At 25.6% G+C, this 27,843-nt stretch overlaps 1 protein-coding gene across 15 annotated transcripts in view; it reads right to left on the minus strand.

Annotated features, from left to right (window-relative positions):
* The window catches only part of LOC145293809 (potassium channel subfamily T member 2-like), a 659,145-nt gene that overhangs the window by 550,828 nt on the left and 80,474 nt on the right, over positions 1-27,843 (minus strand). The gene's annotated exons all lie outside the window — the stretch shown is intronic.

Here is a 27,843-nt window from a genome sequence, read left to right on the forward strand (position 1 = left end):
ATAAAAGCTTGGTTTTAGATGCATTAAAAGTAACCAGCCACCTCTTTCCCCATTGTACAACTTGCTCAAGATCAGAGGAGAGAAAATCAGAGAGAACTTGGTCATTTACAGTCTTAGATGTGATACCATAAATAGTAATGTCATCAGCATAAATGTCTACAATGATGTAAGGATGTGATTTGGGAGATTATTAATGTAGATCAGGAAGAGAGTTGGGCCCAGGATGGACCCCTGAGGGACTCTAGCATTAATACTGTGAGCTTCTGATTTGTGTCCATCAACCACTACTCTTATGAACCTATCAGAGAGAAATGATTTAATAACTGATAGCTGGAGATCTTGTGAAGTAAACCTTCAGGCCATACTCTATCAAAGGCCTTTGATATGTCAAGAGCAATTGCCCTAGAAAAGTAGCCTCCATCAAGAGATTCACTAATCCTATGCGATATAATTGTAAGCACATCTGATGTAGATCTAGCAGAACAGAAACCATATTGTGTGTCACTAAGAAAGTTATTTTTGCTGAGATGGTTGATTACTTCTCTATTTAACACAGATTCCAACAACTTACTCATGACGCACAGGAGACTTATTGGCCTGCACTGAGAGGAAGATAAGCGATTGCCGAATTCTTAAATACAGGGCATACTGATGAGAGTTTCCAGGGTGATGGGAAGCAATTCTCCTTAAGACAACGTTTAAACAGTTTTGTAAGGATGGGCGCAGTTCTGGTTGAAGTCTTTTGAGTACTATAATTGGAATACCGTCAGGGCCGGTTGATTTATTGGAATCAAGGTTTTTGATTAGCTTGGCAACGTCACATACAGATATTTGTATATCACATAGCGTGTTTTCTGATACAGGAGGAAATATTGGGGGTTGGTGGCCTTCGCCGCAAAGGGTATAATTAACTGCAAAGTTCTTGGCAAAGATTTTGGCTTTGTCTGATGCTGATGAGATTACCGCAGGTCCATTTATGATAGTTGGGATAGAACACACACTTCTGTTCAGGATTCTGTTTGCTATTTGCCAAAACTGGTGGGTACCAAGCCACTGCTCAGCTACTTTTAACTTGACGGACTGGGCATACAACTCTCTTTCGTTCTTTATTACTTTTTTACTGGCAGTTCTGAAAGCGGCTTTAGTCTCAGTACATCTATTATGTTGGAAGCAATGGAAAAAGTGATTTCTGTGTGCAATGGCAGCAGCACATTCTGGAGAAAACCATAGTTGGCTGTTAGGTTTTTGCCGGAATTTTTTCAAGGGTATGAAACGGTCTATACCTACAATTAACCATTCCGTCAGGTCTGATACTATAGATGACACATCCTTTTTAAACATGGAACACAGAGATAGATCTAATATAAATGTATGCAAGCTATCCCAGTCAGCCATAGAGTATAGATATACTGTACGATGGGGAGGTACATCTGAGGGCATTACATTTCATTTTTATCTTAACTGATACAACAGAGTGGTCGGAAGATCCAAGTGGAGACAAAACGGACGCTGAACACAGTTCAGGGCAAGTTGTGAGAAAAGGTCTAGGAGACTTGTATACTAGCCGTCAGTATCGAGCACATGGGTGGGTTCATGAACAATCTGAGTGAGGTCATAAGCAATGGAGAAATCATGACAGAACCTCCCCTCATCATCGGTTTTGTTTGAGTGAGTTACCCATTCTACATTGTAAACATTGAAGTCTCCACAGATATGAATATTAGCTGAAGGATAAGCAGATAGGACGTGGTCAATTTTCTCAGATATGCTTTTAAAGATAGTAACTCCGTTGTTGTGGGGGCGATAGAGAGCAAATATAAATGCAGTAATTTGAGCAAGTGCAACCCAGAAGCACATATAGGGTAAGTTAGGATCTGGTCTGGAGATGTCCCTATGACATGGAAAGCCATCTTTTATATAGGCACATGTTCCATGCCCCTGGCGATCTTGGGGGTCAGATTTGGAAGTTTAATTAGAGTATCCTTTAATTACGAACTCATCTAGCGAAAAAGTCGGTCCAATGCCAGTTTTGCTTAATAATAAAAGGTCTGGTTTAGTCTCCTGTAATTGGGTTTCAACCTCTGGAAGGTTAGAAAGTAGACTCCTGATGTTCGAGGAGGAGACATGGTAGTGGGGGGGGGTCTACATTAGAAGTTGGAGATCCAGGTTTAATCGTGTATTTTTGTTGAAACTTTTCATGATGGAATTTTAGAATTTGTGGACTAGGTCGACAGACTTGCTTGGAGCAGGGCAGAGAGGGAAAGTAAGAGAGAAATAGAAATGAAGGAATATTTTTTTTTTGTAGCACATGAAAAGCTAAAGCCATAACAATTACCCACTAATATGGCATCGAGAGGCCCCACCAGAAGCTACTGCATGGTCCAGAATCCATTCACCAAATGGCAATATGGCAGCCCTAGTACTTTGCACCTGCTGATAGGACAGCCTCCTTAGTGGTTAATCCAAGGTTCGGGTCCCTGACTATCAGGCGGATAACGTCAGCCCAGAATAAAACGTTTACCTCCAGCATCTTTACTAGTGACATGGCTACAAGGATAGTCATGGAAACAGAAATTTTCCGCCATCTCTGCCGACTGTTCACGCAAAATAATGCCAACCTAGAATACAACTTTTTCTTCTCCCTTTGTCAGAAAAATCACTCATTGAAATATGAGGACTGAGTGACAAATAAAGAGAAGCGAGAGTAACGGGAGCTGCCGATAACGCATCCACAATGCATTGTCTACTCTCCATTTAAAAAAAAAGTATTAAGCATTGTACTTATATAAGTCCATTTCACGTGTTTAAGTAAAAGATTCCCCTCTCACTAACTGAAAATGAATACAATTGCCTAATCTGTTTATGCTATCAACTTGAAAAATATAAACAGCTGTTAAGTTCTCTCTGCTGAGTTGGTAGCTGACATCAAAAGAGAAACATGATAGTTCAATTCTCCACCTAGCTATTTTCTCATTTTTTATTTTGCTTATAGTCTTAGAGTTAAACATAAAAGCAACTGATTTATGGTCAATAAAAAGTTTAAAGTGACGTCCGATCAAGTAGGCCGCCACTTTCTTAATGCCTCGACTTTTACATTGTGGGGTGCTGTCGTTCAGCCCGTGAGAGGGTCCTTGAAAAAAAGGCTACAGGACGATTAGCTTGTCTCAAAGAAGCAGCTATATCACAGTTTGACACATCTGTTTCAACAATCAGAGGAATAATGTGGTCTAGTGTTGTAATTGCTGATTTTACAATATCTTTTTTTTCAGTCCCTCAAATACCTGTACGGCTTTTTTTTTGTTTCGTTTTTTTTTTTTACAAGGTGGTCACCACTTATCAAGGCCCGGAAGCCACTCGGGGATAAGGGTTATTGTGTGTACATTACATTAGTGTTGAGATTTGATAAAGTGTCTTACTGAAGGAGGGGGTTCATCAGGAATTCGTTTATGTTGGACTTGAAGATATCCAGGTTGTAGTCAGGTGGGAAACAGGAAAACAGAACAGAGTTCCACAGGCGTGCACTTCGCAGAAAGAAGCTTTGATCATGGAATCTACATTTTGGTTTTGGCACAGATAAGAATGGGGAAAATTTTTGACAGTAGTTTCAGCTAGACGGGTGTTTTTCATGAAAGATTGGCAAGGGGGGATCAGGGATTGGAGCTCAGACGAGCACTTGCCATGGAAGTAACGATAAAACAAAGACAGGTTCGCAACGTCTCTCCTGTGGGAGAGAGGTTGCAGGGAAGAGAAAAGGACATCCCCCCATTAAGCCGCGAAATCTATTTTGTACTCTGTCAAGGCAGGATAGGTTGTTTTTAGCAGCTCCTGACCAGATATGGCAGCAGTACTCCATCCTTGGACGTACTTTGCTTTAATATAGATAGAGAATTGCATTAGCAGTGAGATATCTTCTGGAGCGGTAGAAGGATCCTACCATTTTTCCAGCGACCTTAGCAACAGACTTGATGTACGTGTTCCATTTCAAGTCAGGTGTAAAGGTCAAGCCCAAAAGCTTTTCAAAACATGGGGCTTCCTCTAGACGAGAGCCATCCATTTCAATTGATGCCAGATGGGGATCAGAACGTTGATGATGTAAAGATAGGTGCTTGGTTTTAGATGCATTAAAAGTAACCAGCCACCTCTTTCCCCATTGTACCACGTGCTCGAGATCAGAGGAGAGAGAATCAGAGAGAACTTTGTCATTTACGGCCTTTGATGTGTTGCCATAGATGGTCGTGTCATCAGTATAGATGTCAACGAATGATTTAAGTATGTGTTTTGGGAGATCATTGATGTAGATCAGGAAGAGAGTTGGGCCCAGGATTGACCCCTGAGGGACTCCAGCATTAATATTGAGGGCCTCCGATTTCTGCCCATCAACCATTACTCTTATGAACCTATCAGAGAGAAATGATTTAATGATTGAGGAAACATTTCCAGTAATACTGTAGCTGGAAATCTTGTGAAGTAGGCCTTTATGCCATACCTTATCGAAGGCCTTTGATATGTCAAGAACAATTGCCCTAGAGAAGAAGCCTTTGTCAAGAGATTCACTAATCCTATGAAATATAACCGCTAGCACATCTGCTGTAGATCTAGCAGAATGGAAACCATATTGCATGTCACTAAGAAGGTTATTTCTGCTGAGATGGTTGACTACTTCTCTATTTAATATGGATTCCAGCAGCTTACTCATGACACACAGAAGATTTATTGGTCTGTACTGAGAGGGAGACGATTATCACCTGAATTCTTAAATACAGGGCATACTGATGAGGCTTTCCAGGGTGTTGGGAAGCACTTTTCCTTAAGGCAACGCTTAAACAGTTTTGTAAGTATGGGGGAAAGTTCTGGTTGAAGCTTTTTCAACACTATAATTGGAATGCCGTCAGGGCCAGTTGCTTTGCTGGAATCAAGATTCTTGATTAGGTTGGCGACCTCATGCACAGATATTTGTATGTTGCATAGCGTGTTGTCTGTTATAGGGGGAAATATGGGTAGTTGGTGGCCTTGGTCGCATAGGGTAGAATTAGCTGCAAAGTTCTTTGCAAATAGTTTGGCCTTGTCTGATGCTGATGAGATGACCTCAGGTCCATTGATGATGGTTGGGATAGAACGCACGCTTCTCTTCAGGATCCTGTTTGCTATTTGCCAGAATTGTTTTATCTCAGAGTCAATAAATTTTTTATTATTATTAGAGAAAGTCTGCTTTTCACTGCCATGGGTTTTCAGTTTGCAGTTAGGCTTTCGAAAACTGACAGGTACTGGATTTTTGCTGTCGCCAATCCACAAATTTTTAATGCGGGTCCCGGTATTATTTCGCTAGTGTCGAGCAAGGCATTCGCAACTCTCCCGTTAATTTTTGCTTTTACAATAGTTTTTGAAAGGCAGTCTGGAGTGGCGGCTAAAATTGCAGATGTATTTTTACGAGCGACTTTATATTGGATTTTAGAAGACTTGCATACCTTTAAAAAATGACCAAGTTTTCCACATTTATAACAATGAGTATTTCTGGCAGGGCATGAAACTCGTAGGTGTTTAGTTAACTCACAAAAAATAGCAGGTGTCCTTTTTTGAAGCGGCAGTGACCAACTGTTGTTGAAACTTTGTCAGACTAGCGTCAAGAAGGGGGGGGCAGTAGGAACAGGTGTGTTGCTTTTAGGCTTCTAATGTCGTCATTGAGCAGAAGCTGCAATCTTTGCCCAGTGTCCGAAGGCTCTTAAGGAAATGGTCCAGTGTTACGCCTGCTTCTTGTCAGCGAGTTGCAAGCAGGTGTCTAGAAAAGAAATCATTTTGGGGTTTTATGTATGTAGCATCCAGTACATCGATTGTTTCTTCGTGGGTAACGCAATCCGAGATAATTTTGTTGCCTGTGTGAGACAGGTAGTTGGTTAGGAGAGCACGCTTATTGATGGAAGTCCCGATCTTTCTGAATGTAGAACCTCAATAAAATTTGTAAATGCCTCCCGCCAATGTTTCCAGCATTTGTCGGCTGAATTGCTTTCTGAATCTGTTGTAAATCGCTCCAGTCGCATAAAATGGTCCATTCTTTAATTGAATAAATTATAATGAAAACAAGACCATAAGTTTCCGTCTAGTAATCTTTATTATTCAATTAAGAATTCGACTACTTGTCTACTCAACAAGTGGAAATGCACAGCTTTTATAGTATTGGATGATCAAGGGAGATAATCCATATTCACAACACATGGCATGTTCCATTTTCGAGACTAATTCTTAGTCGGTTATGAAATGAAATCGCATAAAAACGTAAAACAATTTAATGAGAAATGCTTTTGTATTCAACTAATTTACCGTGTACAGATTTGGACAACACCTAATTGTGATTCATATCTTACCTTATATCTGTCTGAATATGCTTACAACATCTGCATGTAAAAGTGATTTTATATTTTCGACTTTATATAATACTAGCATGGGTGCCCGGTGTTGCCCGGGTGTTTGGCGGTGTATGCTGAGCAAAAAAAAAAAACAAACAAACAAAAAAACGGTCAATTTTTTAAAATTTGGCCCCTATTATGACCCCTTAACATTTATTGTTTTGGGCTCAAATCAAATTATTAAGTTAGATCCATGTCCAAGGAACCTATATCTAAAATTTTAAGTGTTTAAGCCCCAAATTGTAGGAGGAGTTCTCAAAGGTGAAATTTTTGAATCCCTTAACAGCCAAATTTCTGGCGGAAACCCAATCACAAAGATTTTCCCAAATCTCAGTACCTTGTATATCAAATTTCGAGTCTGTAGACTTAAAATTGGGAGAGTTATTGTGTAGGGAAATGTAAACACACACACACACAGACACACAGATACACAGACACGTTCACTTTTATAACTGATATACTAACATGGGTGCCCGGCGTTGCCCGGGTATTTGGAGATGTATGTTGAGCAAAAAAAAAAGTGATCAATTTTTTTAACTATGACCCCTATTATGACCCCTTAAAATTGATTGTTTTGGGCTCAAATTAAGTTATTAAGTTAGACCCATGTCCAAGGAACCTATATCTAAAATTTCAAGTTTTTAGACCGAAAATTGTCGGAGGAGTTTGGTAGAGATCTGAAAGATCAAATCGTTGAACTTTGACCATTTAACAGCGAAATTTCCGACCGAAAACGGATCACATCGATTTTTCCAAATCTCAGTACCCTGTATGTCAAATTTCGAGTCTGTAGACTTAAAATTGACAGAGTTATTGCATAGAAAAATGCACACAGACAGACAGACACACAGACACTTTCACTTTTTTAGATAACTAGCATGGGTGCCCAGCGTTGCCCGGGTGTTTTGAGGTGTATGCTGAGCAAACAAAAAAAACGGTTAATTTTTTTAACTTGGGCCCCTATTATGACACCTTAAAATTTATTGTTTAGGGCTCAAATAAATGAATCTACATCTAAAATTTCACGTGTTTAGACTCAAAATTGTAGGAGGAGTTAGAGTTCTCAAAGGTCAAATCGTTGAACTTTGACCCCTTAATCGCCAAATTTCTGTCCAAATACCAATCACATCGATTTTCCCAAATCTCATTACCCTGTATATCAAATTTCGAATCTGTAGACTTAAAATTGACAGAGTTATTGCGTAGGGAAATGTACACACACACACACACACACACACACACACACACACACTTTCAATTATATAAAGACTCATGCGCCACCACCGAGAATCGAAACCACGATTTATTTTTCCTCTGCCGTCAATGACTGGGCTATGAAAACATGTGTACTGCAAGGCTTAAAATTAAAACGTGGATTAATAGCTACTATGTTATGCATTCGTAATGCCGGCGTTCGACCTTCACCTGGCAAATTTCATTTTTTTTTAAATTTTCACACTTTTGCAGCGATTTTTCCGGGATAAAACCCAAATATAAAGTTTTGCATGGACTCAAATACCTTATATATGAAGTTTCATGTCTGTAAACCAAAGACTCTAGGAGGAGTTTGGTAGGCAAAATTTGTTCACCAAAAATATATATACTTATACATAAATATATATGGAAACAATTTTGTGTTTACTCTAAACATTTTACGCAAATATTATGCAAATATAAATTATGTAGAATATCTGCATGAATATAATTACACGTAATAGTTAACAAAAGATGATTATCCCATCAGAAAACCGAAGCAACTAATAGGAAATTAATTAAAATTAATGTTTAAAAGAATATGCAAATTAGCTAGATCTTTTGTAGATGAATGCAATTTCACAATCCATATATAACAAAATTGTATTTTCTTTTTAAATAAGTAGAAAAGAGTTTTTTTTATATGAATATCAATACACACAAAAGAAAAACGAATTTATAGGAGTATAGATATTTAAATTATAATTTTTTTTCAGCAATCTTTTTTTTACATAGGAATCACCACTTATCAAGGCAAGATGCCACTCAATGATAAGAGTTAAAGAGTGTATAGTAGAAATTGGACAATATAGTAATCGTTAGTAATGGAAATTTGATAAATTTGTTAACTTATATGGAACGGCTCATCAAAAACTTGTTTACGTTAGACTTGAAGACAACCATATTGTAGTCAGCTGGAAAGAGCATTCTATGTATGCTTTAGTACTAAATAAAGTCTTACACTAAATGTATTTTAGTTTTGACAGTCGGTATTTGTGATTTTTTTATAATCTGAATTAAAAACCAACTGAAATAATTGCTAAATCTATTTTTATTAAAATCTCTAACATTAAGCTTTAACAGCAATCATCGTCTCGGCAATATTTAATTCTTTTTCCTGAATGAGAAAGGTGAGATTTCGCTAAGCTTTTTCTCACTTGAAAATTCGCTTGCCCTTTATAAACAAAATATTAACATGATTTGGTAATGTCAATCCCTTCATGTACGTCAGATTTATATGGACGAATTTAAATGAATGGTGCGGGGGGGGGGGGAGAAAATGATCTCTGGATACATATTGGGGTCGGAAGATAAATACGTTTTTAAATAGCGATTATTTCTTTATCTTGAAAGGTGCTTTCTATGCTGCTCTATGCAATGTGTCACTCAATCTACTCATAATCAGACATAATTTTTTAAATCATTTCGAATGAAATATTTATGGAAACCTACGTTGAAAATCTTTTAGAACTGAACAGTCGCTTCAGTTCATAAATATTATATCATTATTTTTTCTCTTTCTTGATATTTATTTTATTATTTTTTTACAATTTTTGATTTTTTACTATTTAATATTTCATAAAAAATGTTATAGCTATAATTATTTATCCATGTAACATATTAAATAGATTAAAATCAAGAAGTATGGCGTAGTTTGCTTAAGGCATTTTTAGGGAATAAAAAGTATTTTTAGAAGGCCAGAACAATGCAGGAATGTACAGTCGTTGTGTGAAGATAGATAAATTAATATATGAATAATAAATAATTAACAGATAATTCAATATGTTTTTTTTTCATTTATTATATATATATATATATATATATATATATATATATATATATATATATATATATATATTTTAATATATATATTTTTAAATATATATTTATTCATTTATTTACCTGAATTTTGACTATGGGTCCTTTCGAATAAAAACTCATCGTCAGTGAAGAAATGAATCCTCTCTCTAGGATGTTCATTGCAAAATGGGAGGGGGGGAACCCTCAGCCATTTTGGAATAAACATCCTAGAGAGAGGATTCATTTCTCCACTGATGATGAGTTTTTATTCGAAAGGACCCACAGTCAAAATTCAGGTAGATAAAAGAATAAATATATATTTAAAAAATATATATTTAATATATATATATATATATATATATATATATATATATATATATATATATATATATATATATATATATATATATAATATATATATATATATATATATAATAAATGAAAAAAAACATATTGACTTTCTGTTAATTATTTATTATTCATTTATTTATTTATCTTCACACAACGACTGCACATTCCTGCATTATTCTTGCCTTCTAAAAATACTTTTTAGATTAAAATTAGTTTCTCCAACCTCTTAGAATGGCTATTGCAAACTATGCAAGCAACTAAGCTCACTTCAAATCCGTTTCGATTGAAATTGAGGCAGGTATGAAGCCACAAATTCCACTCATCTCTGCATAAAATAGCAATTCGTATCCAATTAATAGTATATAAGATATCGTTTATAATAGATCGTTGTTTTTTAACATTAGATAATTAAAAAAGGTTGATATGCCGTAACGCTTCACCTACACAACAAAATAACTTATAAGAATTCTGTGTGCCCATGGAAGCCTATTTTATTTTATAACCTCTTCAACTAAAAAGGGCTTACTTTAATTTTTGTAATGAAATCTAAACAAATGGAATTAAGAAAGAAAGGTATTGAAATAATTATTATTATTCGCAAATAAATTAAGTTCTAAGAGACCGATGTTTTTTTATGATACATTGGCAGGACAATATGATGAAATAAAATTTGACAGTTGTGTGAATAAACCTATGCTGAATGAATAAATTGAGCTGATGTATGTTCGACTTGAAGTTTAAGCACCATGGTATTGTTTTGATGTGAAACTTGAAAAGTTTTACCAACTGAACACTAGTGTATCTAATTTTATAATGTTTTACAAACCAGTTATCAAAAATCTTCACTCTATACCTTAAATCTATGATCTACTGATTTATTTAAGAGGTGAACATTTGCAGAGGATAGCTTGAAAATTTTTCATCAACTTTTTTTAAAACTCATTTTGCATTTTGATGGAATAAATTGCCTGGGGATATGCGACACTGTCAATTGTAATATTTATTAAGATGATGTAGCCAACATGTGATTTTTAAAGGTTTTTCTTCAAAATAGGCATTTACTTTATTTCAAATTTCAGAAAGTTTTAGCGTATGAGGACAAAGACTCCATGATTCGAAATTATAAAATAAATTTTTAAAAACTTTTAAATGTTTATTCCATGTTTCAAATTTATATTTTATCAAAAATGTATATTTTATCACAAATTTATATTTTATCACAAATTTATATTTTATCACAAATGCCTATTTTATCACAAATTTATATTTTAGCAACAAAGTATATTTTATCACAAATGTATATTTTATCAAAAATTTATATTTTATCACAAATGGATATTTTATCACAAATGTATATTTGATCAAAAATGAATATTTTACAACAAATTTATATTTTATCACCCATGTATATTTTATCACAAATGCACATTTTATCAAAAATGTATATTTTATCACAAATAGATATTTTATCATCAATGTATATTTTATCACAAATGCATATTTTATCACAAATGTATATTTTATCGCAAATGCATATTTTATCAAAAATGCATATTTTATCACAAATTTATATTTGATCACAAATGCATATTTTATCACAAATGCATATTTTATAACAAATGCATATTTTATCACAAATGTATATTTTATCACACATGTATATTTTATCACAAATTTATATTTTATCACAAATGCATATTTTATCACAAATTTATATTTTATCACAAATGCATATTTTATCACACATGTATATTTTATCACACATGTATATTTTATCACAAATTTATATTTTATCACAAATGCATATTTTATCACACATGTATATTTTATCACAAATTTATGTTTTATCACAAATTTATTCTTATCACAAATGTATATTTTATCACAAAAGCATATTTTATCAAAAATGCATATTTTATCACCAATTTCTATTTAATCACAAATGCATATTTTATCACAAATTTATATTTCATCACAAATGGATATTTTATCACAAATGTATATTCTATCATAAATGTATATGTAATCAGAAATTCATATATTATCACAAATGCATATTCGATCACAAATAGATATTTTATCACAAATTTATATTTTATCACAAATACATATTTTATCACACATGCATATTTTATCAGTAATGGATATTTTATCACAAATGGATATTTTATCAAATATTTATATGTTATCACAAATGCATATTTTATCACAAATGTATAATTTATCACACATGCATAGTTTATCACAAATGTATATTTTATCAAAAATGTATATTTTATCACAAATTTATATTTTGTAACAAATTTGTATTGTATCAAAAATGAATATTTTATCACAGATGCATATCTTATAACAAATTTACATTTTATCACAAATGTATAGTTTATTACAAATATATAGTTTATTACAAATGTATAGTTTATAACAAATGCATATTTTATCACAAATGTATATTTTATCAAAAATGCATATTTTCTCACAAATGCATTTTTTATCACAAATGAATATTTTATCACAAATGTATGTTTTATCACAAATGCATATTTTATCACAAATGTATAATTTATCACAAATGTATAGTTTATCACAAATGTATATTTTATCATATATGTATAGTTTGTCACAAATTTATAATTTATCACAAATGCATATTTTATCACAAATGCATATTTTATAACAAATATATATTTCATCACAAATGTATGTTGTTTCACAAATTCATATTTTGTTACAAATGTATATTTTATCACAAATGTTTAGCTTATCAAAAATTTATATTTGATCACAAATGTATATTAAATCACAAATGTATACTTCATAACAAATGCATATTTTATCGCAAATTTATATTGTATCACAAATTTTTATTTTATCACAAATTAATATTTTATCACAAATGTATATTTTATCATCAATGTATATTTTATCACAAATGCATATTTTATCACAAATGTATATTTTATCACAAATTTATATTTTATCACAACTGCAGAGTTTATCACAAATGCATATTGTATAACAAATGTATAGTTTATCAAAAAATTATATTTGATCACAAATGTATATTAAATCACAAATGTATACTTCATCACAAATGCATATTTTATCGAAAATTTATATTGTATCACAAATTTTTATTTTATCACAAATTAATATTTTATCACAAATGTATATTTTATCACAAATAGATATTTTATTACAAATGCATATTTTATCACAAATGCATATTTTATCACAAATGCATTTTTTATCACAAATGCATATTTTATCACAAATGCATTTTGTTTCACAAGTGCATATTTTATCACACATTTATATTTTATCACAAATGCATATTTTATAAAAAATGCATATCTTATGACCAATTTATATTTTATCACATATGTATATTTTATCACAAATGTATATTTTATCACAAATGCATATTTTATCACAAATGCATATTTTATAACAAATGAATATTTTATCACAAATGCATATTTTATCACAAATGCATATTTTATCGCAAATGCATATTTTATCATAACTTTATATTTTATTACAAATGCATATTTTATACCAAATGCATATTTAATAACAAATGTATATTTTATCACAAATGCATATATTATTGCACATTTATATTTCAACACAAATTTATATTTTATCACAAATGCATATTTTATCACAAATTTATATTTTATCACAAATGCATATTTTATCACAAATTTATATTATATTAAAAATTTATATTTTATCACAAATGCATCTTTTATAAAAAATTTATATTTCATCACAAATGCATATTTTATCACAAATTTATATTTTATCACAAATGCATATTTTATCACAAATCTATATTTTATCACAAATGCGTATTTTATCACAATTTTATATTTTATCACAAATGCATATTTTATCACAAAATTTGATTTTATCACAGATTTATATTTTATCACAAATTTATATTTTATCACACATGCATATTTTATCACAAATGTATATTTTATCACAAATTTATATTTCATCACAATAAGATATTTTATCACAAATTTATATTTCATAACAAATGCATATATTATACCAATGCATATTAAATCACAAAGTTATATTTTATCACAAATGTATATTTTATCACAAATGCATATTTTTTTAACAAATGCAAATTTAATCACAAAGTTATATTTTATTACACATTTATATTTTATCACAATTAGATATTTTATCACAAATTTATATTTTATCATCAATTTATATTTTATCACACAAGCATATTTTATCACAAATTTATATTTTATCAAAAATTTATATTTTATCACAAATGTATATTTTATCAAAAAGGTATATTGTATCGCAAATTTATATTGTATCACACATGCATATTTTATAACAAATTTATATTTTATAACACATGTATCTTTTAGCACACATGTACATTTTATCACAAATTTATATTTTATCACACATGCATATTTTATCACAAATGTATATTTTATAACAAATTTATATTTTATCACAAATTTATATTTTATCACAAATGCATATTTTATCACGAATGCATATTTTATCACAAAACATATTTTATCACAAATTTATATTTTATCACAAACGAATTTTTTATAACAAATGGATATTTTACTACAAATTTATATTTTATCAAAAATGTATATTTTATCACAAATTTATATTTTATCACAAATTTATAGTTTATCACAAATGCATATTTTATCAAAAATGCATATTTTGTCACAAATGCATTTTTTATCACACATTTATATTTTATCACAAATTTATATTTTATCACAAATGCATATTTTTTCACCAATGTATATTTTATCACATATTTATATTTTATGACACATGTATATTTCCTCAGAAATTTACATTTTATCCAATATTTATATTTTATCACAAATGCATATTTTATCACAAATGCATATTTTATCACAAAGCTATATTTTATCACACATTTATATTTTATCACAAATGCAAATTTTATAACTAATTTACATTTTATCACAAATGCATATTTTATCACAAATTTATATTTGATCACAAATGCATATTTTATCACAAAAGCATATTTTATAAAAAATGCATACTTTATCACAAATGTATATTTTATACCAATTAATATTTTATCGCAAATTTATAATTTATCACAAATTTATATTTTATCATGAATGCATATTTTAACCCAAATTTATATTTTATCACAAATGCATATTTTATCACAAATGTATATTTTATCACAAATTTATATTTTATCGCAAATGAATATTTTATAACAAATGTATATTTTATCACAAATGCATATTGTATCACAAAGTTATATTTTATTGCAAATACATATTTTATAACACAGTTATATTTTATGACAAATGTATATTTTATAACAAATGCATGTTTTATAACAAATGTATATTTTACCACAAATTTATACTTTATCACAAATTTATATTTTATCACAAATGCATATTTTATCACAAATTTATATTTTATCACAAATGCATATTTTATCACAAATTTATATTTTATAACAAATTTGTATTTTATCACAAATCAATATTTTATCACAAATTTATATTTTATCACAAATTTATATTTTATCACAAATTCATATTTTATCACAAATGCATATTTGATCACAAATTTATATTTTGTCACAATTTTGTATTTTATCACAAATGAATATTTTATCGCAAATGCATATCTTATAACAAATGTATATTTTATCACAGATTTATATTTTATCACTAATGCATATTTTATCACAAATGTATATTTTATCACAAATGTATATTTTATCACAAATTTATATTTTATAACAAATTTGTATTTTATCACAAATCAATATTTTATCACAAATGCATATCTTATAACAAATTTGTATTTTATCACAAATTAATATTTTATCGCAAATGCATATCTTATAACAAATTTATATTTTATCACAAATTTATATTTTATCACAAATGCATATTTTATCACAAATACATATTTTATCACAAATTTATATTTTATCACAAATGCATATTTTATCACACATGTATATTTTATCACACATGTATATTTTATCACAAATTTATGTTTTATCACAAATTTATTCTTATCACAAATGTATATTTTATCACAAATTTATATTTTATCAAAAATGCATATTTTATCACCAATTTCTATTAAATCACAAATGCATATTTTATTACAAATTTATATTTTATCACAAATGGATATTTTATCACAAATGTATATTCTATCATAAATGTATATGTAATCAGAAATTCATATATTATCACAAATGCATATTCGATCACACATAGATATTTTATCACAAATGTATATTTTATCACAAATACATATTTTATCACACATACATATTTTATCACTAATGGATATTTTATCACAAATGGATATTTTATCACAAATGTATATTTTATCACAAATGCATATTTTATCACAAATGTATAATTTATCAAACATGCATAGTTTATCACAAATGTATATCTTATCAAAAATGTATATTTTATCACATATTTATATTTTGTAACAAATTTGTATTTTATCACAAATAAATATTTTATCACAAATGCATATCTTATAACAAATTTACATTTTATCACAAATGTATAGTTTATTACAAATATATAGTTTATTCCAAATGTATAGTTTATCACAAATGCATATTTTATCACAAATTTATATTTTATCAAAAATGCATATTTTATCACAAATGCATTTTTTATCACAAATGAATATTTTATCACAAATGTATGTTTTATCACAAATGCATATTTTATCACAAATGTATAATATATCACAAATGTATAGTTTATCACAAATGTATATTTTATCATGTATGTATAGTTTGTCACAAATGTATATTTTATCACAAATGCATATTTTATCACAAATGCATATTTTATAACAAATAGATATTTTATCACAAATGTATGTTGTTTCACAAATGCATATTTTATTACAAATGTATATTTTATCACAAATGTATAGTTTATCAAAAATTTATATTTGATCACAAATGTATATTAAATCACAAATGTATACTTCATCACAAATACATATTTTATCGCAAATTTATATTGTATCAAAAATTTTTATTTTATCACAAATTAATATTTTATCACAAATGTATATTTTATCACAAATGTATATTTTATCACAAATGCATATTTATCACAAATGTATATTTTATCACAAATTTATATTTTATCACAACTGCAGATTATATCACAAATGCATATTGTATCACAAATGTATATTTTATCACAAATTCATATTGTATCACAAATGCATATTTTATCACAAATTTATATTTTATCACAAATGCATTTTTTATCACAAATGTATATTTTATCACAAATGCATATTTTATCACAAATGTATATTTTATCACAAATTTATATTTTATCACAAATTTATTTTTTATCACAAATTTATTTGTATGACAAATGTATATTTTATCACAAATTTATATTTTATCACACATGCATATTTGATCACAAATTTATGTTTTATCACAAATTTATTTTTTTCACAAATGCATATTTTATCACAAATTTATATTTCATCACAATTGCATAGTTGATCACAAATGCATATTTTATCACAAATGCATAATTTATCTCCAATTTCTATTTAATCACAAATGCATATTTATCACAAATGCATACTTTATAACAAATTTATATTTTATCACAAATGTATATTTTATCACAAATTTATATTTCATCACAAATGCATATTTATCACAAATGCATATTTATCACAAATTTATATTTGATCACAAATGCATTTTTTATCACATGTGTATATTTTATCACAAATATATATTTTATCACACATGTATTTTTCATCACAACTGTATATTTTATCACAAATGTAATTTCATCACTAATTCATGTGTTATCACAAATGTATATTTATAACAAAAATTCATATTTTATCACAAATGCTTTTTTTATCACAAATGTATATTTCATCACAAATTTATATTTTATCATAAATTTATATTTATCAGAAATTTATATTTTATCACAAATGTATATTTTATCACAAATATATATTTTATAATAAATGTATATTTTATCAGAAATGCATCTGTTATCACAAATACCCATTTGATCACAAATAGATATTTTATGACAAATTTATATTTCATCACAAATGTATATTTTATCATAAATGTATATTTCATCACAAATGCATATTTTATAACAACTGCATAGTTTATCACAAATGCATATTGTATCACAAATGCATATTTTATCACAAATTTATATTTTATCAGAAATGTATATTTTATCACAAATGCATATTTGGTCACAAATGCATAGTCGATCACAAATAGATATTTTATATCAAATGCCAATTTTTCACAAATGCATATTTTATAACAAATGGATATTTAATCACAAATACATATTTTTTCAGAAATGCATATTTCATAACCAATGGATATTTTATCACGAATGCATATTTTATCACAAATTTTTATTTTATCACAAATACATATTTTATCAGAAATGTATATTTTATCACAAATTTATATTTCATCACAAATGTATATTTTATCACAAATGTATATTTTATCACAAAGTTATATATTATAATAAATTTATATTTTATCACAAATGCACATTTTATAACAAATGCATAGTTCATATTTTATCACAATCACATATTTTATCACAAATGCATATTTTATCACCAAAGCATATTTGATCTCAAATTTATATTATATCACAAAACGATATTGTATCACAAATGCATAATTTATCACAAATGCATATTTTATCACAAATTTATAGTTTATCACAAATTTATATTTTATCACAAATGCATAGTTTATCACACATGTATATTTTATCACACATGTATATTTTATCACAAATTTATGTTTTATCACAAATTTATTCTTATCACACATGTATATTTTATCACAAATTTATATTTTATCAAAAATGCATATTTTATCACCAATTTCTATTTAATCACAAATGCATATTTTATCACAAATTTATATTTCATCACAAATGGATATTTTATCACAAATGTATATTCTATCATAAATGTATATGTAATCAGAAATTCATATATTATCACAAATGCATATTCGATCACAAATAGATATTTTATCACAAATTTATATTTTATCACAAATACATATTTTATCACACATGCATATTTTATCAGTAATGGATATTTTATCACAAATGGATATTTTATCAAATATTTATATGTTATCACAAATGCATATTTTATCACAAATGTATAATTTATCACACATGCATAGTTTATCACAAATGTATATTTTATCAAAAATGTATATTTTATCACAAATTTATATTTTGTAACAAATTTGTATTGTATCAAAAATGAATATCTTATCACAGATGCATATCTTATAACAAATTTACATTTTATCACAAATGTATAGTTTATTACAAATATATAGTTTATTACAAATGTATAGTTTATAACAAATGCATATTTTATCACAAATGGATATTTTATCAAAAATGCATATTTTCTCACAAATGCATTTTTTATCACAAATGAATATTTTATCACAAATGTATGTTTTATCACAAATGCATATTTTATCACAAATGTATAAGTTATCACAAATGTATAGTTTATCACAAATGTATATTTTATCATATATGTATAGTTTGTCACAAATTTATTATTTATCACAAATGCATATTTTATCACAAATGCATATTTTATAACAAATATATATTTCATCACAAATGTATGTTGTTTCACAAATTGATATTTTGTTACCAATGTATATTTTATCACAAATGTATAGCTTATCAAAAATTTATATTTGATCACAAATGTATATTAAATCACAAATGTATACTTCATAACAAATGCATATTTTATCGCAAATTTATATTGTATCACAAATTTTTATTTTATCACAAATTAATATTTTATCACAAATGTATATTTTATCATCAATGTATATTTTATCACAAATGCATATTTTATCACAAATGTATATTTTATCACAAATTTATATTTTATCACAACTGCAGATTTTATCACAAATGCATATTGTATAACAAATGTATAGTTTATCAAAAATTTATATTTGATCACAAATATATATTAAATCACAAATGTATACTTCATCACAAATGCATATTTTATCGAAAATTTATATTGTATCACAAATTTTTATTTTATCACAAATTAATATTTTATCACAAATGTATATTTTATCACAAATGCATATTTTATTACAAATGCATATTTTATCACAAATGCATATTTTATCACAAATGCATTTTTTATCACAAATGCATATTTTATCACAAATGCATTTTGTTTCACAAGTGCATATTTTATCACACATTTATATTTTATCACAAATGCATATTTTATAAAAAATGCATTTTTATCACAAATGTATTATTTATATATTATAATAAATTTATATTTTATCACAAATGCACATTTTATAACAAATGCATAGTTCATATTTTATCACAATCACATATTTTATCACAAATGCATATTTTATCACCAAAGCATATTTGATCTCAAATTTATATTATATCACAAAACGATATTGTATCACAAATGCATAATTTATCACAAATGTATATTTTATCACAAATTTATAGTTTATCACAACTGTATATTTTATCACAGATGCATATTTTATCACAAATTAATATTTTATCACAACTGCATATTTTATCACAAATGTATATTTTATCACAAATTTATATTTTATCACAAATGCATATTTTATCGCAAATGCATATTTTATCACAAATTTATATTTTATCCCAAATTGATATTTTATAACAAATGTATATTTTATAACAAATATATATTTTATCACAAATGCATATTTGTTCACAAATGCATAGTCGATCAAAAATAGATATTTTATAACAAATGCATATTTTATAACAAATGCATATTTTATAACAAATGCATATTTTAACACAAATGAATATTTTATCAAAAATTTATATTTTATCACAAATGCATATTTTGTAACAAATGCCTATTTTATCAGAAATTTATATTTTGTCACAAATTTATATTTTATCACAAATGCATATTTTATCACAAATGCATATTTTATAACAACTGACTATTTTATAAGAAAGTTATATTTTACCACAAATTCATATTTTATCACAAATGCTAACCTTTTCACAAATGCATATTTTATAACAAATTTATATTTTATAACAAATGTATATTTTATAACAAATACATATTTTATAACAAAGTTATATTTTATCACAAATGCATATTTTATCTCAAATTTATATTATATTAAAAATTAATATTTAATCGCAAATGCATATTTATCACAAATGCATATTTTATAACAAATTTATATTTTATCACAAATGTATATTTTATCACAAATTTTTATTTCATCACAAATGCATAGTTGATCACAAATGCATATTTTATCACAAATGCATATTTTATAACAAATGCATATTTTTTCACAAATTTATATTTTATCACAAATGCATATTTTATCACAAATACATATTTATCACACATGTATATTTCATCGCAAATGCATATTTTATGACAAATGTTCATTTTATCACAAATTTATATTTTATCAAAAATTTATATTCTATCACAATTAGATATTTTTTCACAAATTTATATTTTATAACAAATGCATATTTTATAAAAAATGCATATTAAATCACAAAGTTATATTTTATCACAAATGCATATTTTTTTAACAAATGCATATTTTATCACAATGTTATAGTTTATCACAAATTTATATGTTATCACAATTAAATATTTTATCACAAATTTATATTTTATGAAAAATTCATATTTTATCACAAAAGCATATTTAATCACAAATTTATATTTTATCACAAAAGCATATTTTATCACAAATTTTTATTTTATCACAAATTTATATTTCATCACAAATGCATATTTCATCACGAATGTATATTTTATCGCAAATTTATATTTTATCGCAAATTTATATTGTATCATACATGCATATTTTATAACAAATTTATATTTTATAACACATGTATCTTTTATCACACATGTACATTTTATCATAAATGTATATTTTATCGCACATGAATATTTTATCACAAATGTATATTTTATAACAAATGTATATTTTATCACAAATTTATATTTTATCACAAATGCATATTTTATCACAAATGCATATTTTTTCATAAAAGCATATTTTATCACAAATTTATATTTTATCAAAAACGAATTTTTTATAACAAATGGATATTTTACTAGAAATTTACATTTTATCACAAATTTATACTTTATCACAAAATTATTTTAATCACAAATTTATATTTTATGACAAATTTATATTTTATCACAAATGCATATTTTTTCACAAATGTATATTTTCTCAGAAATTTACATTTTATCCCATATTTATATTTTATCACAAATTTATATTTTATTACAAATGCATATTTTATCACAAATTTATATTTTATCACAAATGTATATTTTATCACAAATTTATATTTTATCACAAATTTATAGTTTATCACAAATTTATAGTTTATCACAAATGCATATTTTATCAAAAATGTATAATTTATCGCAAAGTTATATTTTATCACAAATATATATTTTATCACAAATGCATATTTTTTCACAAATGTATATTTTATCACAAATGCATATTTTTTCACACATGTATATTTTCTCAGAAATTTACATTTTATCCCATATTTATATTTTATCACAAATGCATATTTTATTACAAATGCATAGTTTATCACAAATTTATATTTTATCACAAATGCATATTTTATCACAAAGCTATATTCTATCAAAAAATTATATTTCATCACAAATGCATATTATATAAAAAATACTTATTTTATCACAAATTTATATTTTTTCACAAATTTATATTTTATCACAAATGAATATTTTATCACTAATGCATATTTAATCACAAATTTATATTTTTTCACAAATGCATATTTTATCAGAAATGCGTAATTTTTCACAAAGTGATATTTCATCACAAATTTATATTTTATCTCAAATGCATGTTTTATCACAACTGCATATTTTATAATGAATATATATGTTATAACTAAGTTATATTTTATTACAAATTTATATTTTATCACGAATTTATTTTTTATCACAAATGCATATTTTATAAGAAATGCGTATTTTATAACAAAGTTATATTTGATCACCCATATGTTGTTTCACAAATTCATATTTTATCACAAATGTATATTTTATCACAAATGTATACTTTATCAAAAATTTATATTTTATCACAAATGTATATTTCATCACAAATGTATATTTCATCACAAATGCATATTTTATCGCAAATTTACATTGCATCACAAATTTTTATTTTATCACAAATGAATATATTATCACAAATGCATATTTTATCACAAATGTATATTTTATCACAAATGCATATTTTATCACAAATGCATAGTTTATCACACACGTATATTTTATCACGCATGTATATTTTATCACAAATGTATATTTTATCACAACTGTAGATTTTATAACAAATTTATATTTTATCACAAATGTGTATTTTATCACAAATGCATATTGTATCACAAATGCATATTTTATCACAAATTTATATTTTATCACAAATGCATTTTTTATCACAAATGTATATTTTATCACAAATGTATATTTTATCACAGATGTATATTTTATCAAAAATTTATATTTTATCACAAATTTTTTTTTTATCACAAATTTGTTTTTATCACAAATGTATATTGTATCACAAATTTATATTTTATCACACATGCATATGTTATAACAAATTTATATTTTATCACAAATGCATATTTAATCACCAATGCATATTTTATCACCAATTTATATTTAATCACAAATGCATATTTTATCACAAATGCATATTTTATAACAAATGTATATGTTATCACAAATGCATATTTTATCACAAATGTATATTTTATCACAAATGGATATTTTATCATAAATGTATATGTAATCAGAAATTCATATATTATCACAAACGCATATTCGATCACAAATATATATTTTATCAAAAATTTATATTTTATCACAAATGTATATTTAATAATAAATGTATATTTTATCACAAATTCATATTTTATCACAAATGCATATTTTATAACGAATGCATCTTTTATCACAAAGTATATTTTATCACAAATGTTTGTTTCATCACAAATGCATATTTTTCACAAATGCATATTTTATCACAAATGCATATTTTATCACAAATGCATATTTTATCAGAAATGCATTTTGTTTCACAAGTGCATATTTTATCACAAATGTATATTTTATAACAAATGCATATTTTATCACAAATGTATAGTTTATCACAAATTTATATTTTATCACAAATATAGGTTTTATCACAAATTTATTTTTATCACAAATTTATATTTTATCACAAATTTATATTGTATCACAAATTTTATTTTTTATCACAAATTAATTTTTATCACAAAGGCATATTTTATCACAAATTTTTATTTCATCACAAATGCATAGTTTATCACAAATGCATACTTTATCACAAATGCATATTTTATAACAAATGCATTTTTATCTGACATGTATATTTTATCACAAATGTATATTTTATCACAAATTTATTTTTTATCACAAATTTATTTGTTATCAAAAATGTATATTTATAACAAAAATTCATATTTTATCACAAATGCTTTTTTTTATCACAAATGTATATTTCATCACAAAGGTATAGTTTATCACAAATGCTAATTTTATCACAAATGTATAATTTATCACAAATGCATATGGGATCACAAATGTATATTTTATCACACTGGAAATTATATCACAAATGTATATTTATCACAAAGGTATAGTTTATCACAAATGCTAATTTAATCACAAATGTATAAATTATCACAAATGCATATGTTATCACAAATGTATATTTTATCACAAATGCATATTTAATCACAAATGCATATTTCATCACAAATGCATATTTTATCACCAATTTATATTTAATCACAAATGCGTATTTTATCACCAATTTATATTTAATCACAAATGCATATTTTATCACCAATTTATATTCAATCACAAATGCATATTTTGTCACCAATTCATATTTAATCACAAATGCATATTTTTTCACAAATGCATATTTTATAACAAATGTATATGTTATCACAAATTTATGTTTTATCACAGATTTATATTTTATCACAAATTTATGTTTTATCACAAATTTATTTTTATCACAAATGTATATTTTATCACAAATTTATATTTTATCACAAATTTATGTTTTATCACAAATTTATTTTTATCACAAATGCATATTTTATAACAAATTTTTATTTCATCACAAATTCATAGTTTATCACAAATGCATGATTTATCACAAATGCATATTTTATAACAAATGCATATTTTATAACAAATGCATATTTTATAACAAATGCATATTTTATAACAAATGCATATTTTATAACAAATGCATATTTTATAACAAATGCATATTCGATCACAAATAGATATTTTATCACAAATGTATATTTTATCATAAATTTATATTTTATCACAAATGTATATTTTATCCTAAATGTATATTTTATCAGAAATGCATTTTTTATAACAAATGCATATTTTATAACAAATTTATATTTTATCACAAATGCATATTTCATCACAAATGCATATTTTATCACAAATGTATATTTATCACAAATATTTAGTTAATCACAAATGCTAATTTTATCACAAATGTATATTTTATCACAAATGTATAGTTTATCACAAATGTATATTTTATCACAAATGTATAGTTTACACAAATGTATATTTTATCACAAATTTATATTTTATCGCAAATGCATATGTTATCACACATGTATATGTTTTCACAAATGTATATTTTATCACAAATATATATTGTATCACAAATGCATATTTTATCACAAATTCATATTTTATCACAAAGGCATTGTTTATCACAAATCCATATTTTATCACAAATTCATATTTTATCACAAATGCATATTTTATCACAATTAGATATTTTATCAGAAATTTATTTTTTATCACAAGCGTATATTTTATCATAAATGTATATTTTATCACTAATTTATATTTCATGACAAACGCATATTTTATCACAAATTTATATTTTATCACAAATTTATATTTTATCAAAAATTTATATTTTTCACACATGTATATTTTATCACAAATGCATAGTTTATCTCAAATTTATATTTCATCACAAATGCATTTTTTATCACAAAGGTATATTTTTTCACAATGTTATATATTATCATAAATGTATATTTTATCACAAATGCATATTTTATAACAAATGCGTAGTTTATCACAAATGTATATTTTATCATAAATGGATTTTTTTATCACAAATATATATTTTATCATAAATGTATATGTAATCAGAAATGCATTTGTTATCACAAATGCCTATTTGATCACAAATAGATATTTTATGACAAATTTATATTGTATCACAAATGTATATTTTATCATAAATGTATATTTTGTCACAAATGCATATTTTATCACAACTGCATAGTGTATCACAAATGCATATGGTATCACAAATGCATATTTTATAACAAATGCATATTGTATCACAAATGCATATTTTATCACAAAGTTATATTTTATCACAAATGGAAATTTTATAACAAATGTATATTTTATCACAAATGTATATTTTATCACAAATTCATATTTGGTCACAAATGCATAGTCGATCACAAATAGATATTTTATATCAAATGCATATCTTATATCAAATGCATATTTTATCAAAAATGCATATTTTATAACAAATGGATATTTTATTACAAATACATATTTTTTCAGAAATGCATATTTTATAACCAATGGATATTTTATCACAAATGCATATTTTATCACAAATTTATATTTTATCACAAAGTTATATTTCCTCACAAATTTATATTTTATCACAAATTTATATTGTATCACAAATGCATATTGTATCACAAATTTATATTTTATCACAAATGCATATTTTATCGCAAATGTATATTGTATCACAAATTTGTATTTTATCAAAAATTATAGTTTATCAAAAATGTATATTTTATCACAAATGCATATTTTATCACAAATTTATATTTTATCACAAATGCATTTTTATCACAAATGTATATTTTATCACAAATTCATGTTTTATCACAATCACATATTGTATCACAAATGCATATTTTATCACCAATGCATATTTGATCCTAAATTTATATTTTATCACAAACGGATATTGTATCACAAATGCATAATTTATCACAAATGTATATTTTATCAGAAATTTATATTTTATCACAACTGCATATTTTATCACAAATGCATATTTTATCACAAATTTATACTTTATCACAAACGCATATTTTATCGCAAATGCATATTTTATCACAAATTTATATTTTATCACAAATTGATATTTTATAAAAAATGTATATTTTATCACAAATGCATATTTGTTCCCAAATGCATAGTCGATCAAAAATAGATATTTTATAACAAATGCATATTTTATCATAAATACATTTTTTATAACAAATGCATATTTGATCACAAATACATATTTTTTCAGAAATGCATATTTTATAACCAATGGATATTTTATCACAAATGCATATTTTATCACAAATTCATATTTTATCACAAATTTATATATTATCACAAATACATATTTTATCACAAATGTATATTTTATAACGAATGCATATTTTATCAGAAAGTATATTTTATCACAAATGTATATTTTATCACAAATGTATATTTTATCACAAATGTATATTTTATCACAAATGTATAGTTTTTCACAAATGTATATTTTATCACTAATTGATATTTTATCACAAATGTATATTTTATCACAAAGTTATATTTCCCACGAATCTTTTGAAGCGTTTTAATGTATTGATTTTTTTAATGGTAAATCCAAAGTTTAATCAAATTTTTTAATGTCTTTTTTGTTAAA

Source organism: Euprymna scolopes, chromosome 15 (genome assembly GCF_053919585.1).
Source record: "Euprymna scolopes isolate OS-2025 chromosome 15, ASM5391958v1, whole genome shotgun sequence".
In the NCBI taxonomy this organism is placed as follows: domain Eukaryota; kingdom Metazoa; phylum Mollusca; class Cephalopoda; order Sepiida; family Sepiolidae; genus Euprymna; species Euprymna scolopes.